Source organism: Engraulis encrasicolus, chromosome 17 (genome assembly GCF_034702125.1).
Source record: "Engraulis encrasicolus isolate BLACKSEA-1 chromosome 17, IST_EnEncr_1.0, whole genome shotgun sequence".
Taxonomy (NCBI): Eukaryota; Metazoa; Chordata; class Actinopteri; order Clupeiformes; family Engraulidae; genus Engraulis; species Engraulis encrasicolus.
This window is the reverse complement of record NC_085873.1, coordinates 35,153,125-35,155,624: the sequence shown is the minus strand read 5'-3', so window position 1 is coordinate 35,155,624 and position 2,500 is coordinate 35,153,125. Positions and strand designations below refer to the sequence as shown.

General features: G+C 50.7%; 1 protein-coding gene across 10 annotated transcripts in view; it reads left to right on the top strand.

Moving 5' to 3' along the window:
* The window catches only part of camk2g1 (calcium/calmodulin-dependent protein kinase (CaM kinase) II gamma 1), a 172,911-nt gene that overhangs the window by 99,378 nt on the left and 71,033 nt on the right, over nt 1-2,500 (top strand). The window lies entirely within an intron of this gene.

Below are 2,500 nucleotides of genomic sequence, written 5' to 3'. Positions count from 1 at the left end.
GTGTGCAGCTACTGCCTGCGTGTGTACACAGCATATTAAAATTAAGATCAAATTAATCTCAAATTAATCTCTTGGCTGTTTCATATCTGCCTGAAGGTCTTGTTTTAAACACAACCGTCTCACTCTCTCTCTGAATTACACTTACAACCTGTGTGCATGTGTGTTTGCACGAATGTGTATGCCTGGGTGTGTGTTTGTGTGTGTGTGTGTGTGACAGAGAGAGAGCGAGAGAGAGATAGATAGAGAGAGAGAGAGAGCGAGCTTTGTACATCCAAACAATAAATACAAAAAGACAGAGGAAGAGAGAGAGAGTGAGAGTGAGAGACAGATTTGTACATCAAAACGATATACTGAAAAAGATACACAGAGACAGAGAAGGAAAGGGAGAGAGAGAGAGAGAGAGAGAGAGAGAGAGAGAGAGAGGGAGAGAGAGGTCTGCGCTCCTCAGTGGAACATGATCCTAATGCTGAGAAGTGAGTGAGCTCTCGCGCCGATGTTCCACTGTGTTGCCATGGTGATGCTTGTGCACATTCTGACAACTGTTGGCAAACCGGAGATGCACACACTCACACACACATGCACACAGACACACACACAGACACACACACGCACACACATGCATACACACAGACACGTGCATGAATGCACGAGCGCACACACACAGACGCGGATGCACGCACGCACGCATGCACCTATGCACACACGCACATGCACACACATACACACACACACACAAAAACACACACAGAAGCACACTAACACATACATACACACACTCACACGAACGCACGGATGCGCACACTCAGACACTCACACACACAGGCAAACAAACACACACCTCAGTCTCCAGAGGGGGGCGGTGGCCTCAAGACATCAGGCCCCACCCCTTTCTCCTCATTGGCATGCGTGTCAGCTGTGAGGTCACAGCACACAAAGGAGAGGAGAGGAGAGGAGAGGAGAGGAGAGGATGGGAGAGGAGAGGAGAGGAGAGGAGAGGAGAAGAGAGGGTAGGACGGGAGAGGAGAGGAGAAGAGAGGATGAGGAGAGGGGAGGGCAGGGGAGGAGAGGAGATGAGGAGAGGATGGGAGAGGAGAAGAGAGGGTAGGACAGGAGAGGAGAAGAGAGGATGAGGAGAGGGGAGAAGAGGATGAGGAGAGGGGAGGGGAGGAGAGGAGAGGAGAGGAGAGGGGAGGAGAGGAGAGGGGAGGGGAGGAAAGGAGAGGAGAGCAGGGGAGGGAAGGGGAGGAGAGGAGAGGAGGGGAGGAGAGGAGAGCAGGGGAGGAGAGGAGAGGAGAGGGTAGGGTAGGAGAGGAGAGCAGAGGAGAGGAGAGGAGAGGATAAAGAGAGGATGATGAGAGGAGAGGAGAGGAGAGGAGAGGAGAGGAGAGGATGAAGAGAGGAGAGGAGAAGGGAGAAGAGGATGAGGAGAGGAGAGGGGAGGAGATGAGGAGAGGAGAGGTGTGTCTAGACCTGACCCGTTGCTCACGTCAGAGGCACCATGACGGAAGCATGGCTAACACACACACCCACACACACACACACACACACACACACACACACACACACACACACACACACACACACACACACACACACACACACACACACACACACACACACACACACACACACACACACACACAGACTCTTGCACGCACACACACACACGGCCTCTCCCTTCTTCCATGTATATTTGTCTCTTCGTCTCTGCATCTCCCTCTCTCTTTCCTCCTCTCCTCGTCTCTCTTCGCCTCCATCCATTGCTCCTCTCCTTCTCTCTCTCTGGTTTCATCAGTCAGTGTCGTGTGACAGTGACAAGAGTCTCCTCTTTCATTCCTCACGTTCGGCGCCTGCGTGACGTCTGTCCAGGCGATGCTAATTAGAGATGTACAGGATCCAAGATCCGGTTCCGGATCCGGCAGGATAATAGGGTTTTTCAAACTATCCGGATCCGGCAGGATCTTAAGCTGTGGATCCGGTATCCGGCAGTTACCTAAAAATCAGGATCTGGGGCATCTCTACTTTATACGTCGCCTAGGCTTTTCAGTCAGTCTTTCACAACCCCAATTGCTGCATGGAGTGAAAGCCCTTTGGAAGCGGTCGTTGAAGGCAGTGTGACAGTAAGCCAATGAGTCTTAAAAATAGTTTGCGCCAAGGTAATAAAAAGGGCCCACGTGTGCGAGTTGGCCATGTGTTTCACAACCCTTTCATAGGATCCGGTATCTGGTTCCGGATCCGGCAGGATCTTAAGCAGTGGATCTGGTATCCGGCAGGATCCTAAAAATCAGGATCCGGGGCATCTCTAATTCTAATGCTGATGCTAGTTGTAGCAATCCTGCCAATTTCAACATGCAGTTGTCATGCTCACACTACCCTGGACTTCAGTACCTGAGTTTTGTTTTTCTTTCTTCAGCCTTTTCCGAGATCCTGTTTCATTATAAGGGGGGCAGGTGTTTGTTTACTTTTCAAACCATTTTTATTTATTCCCAAAAACATCAAA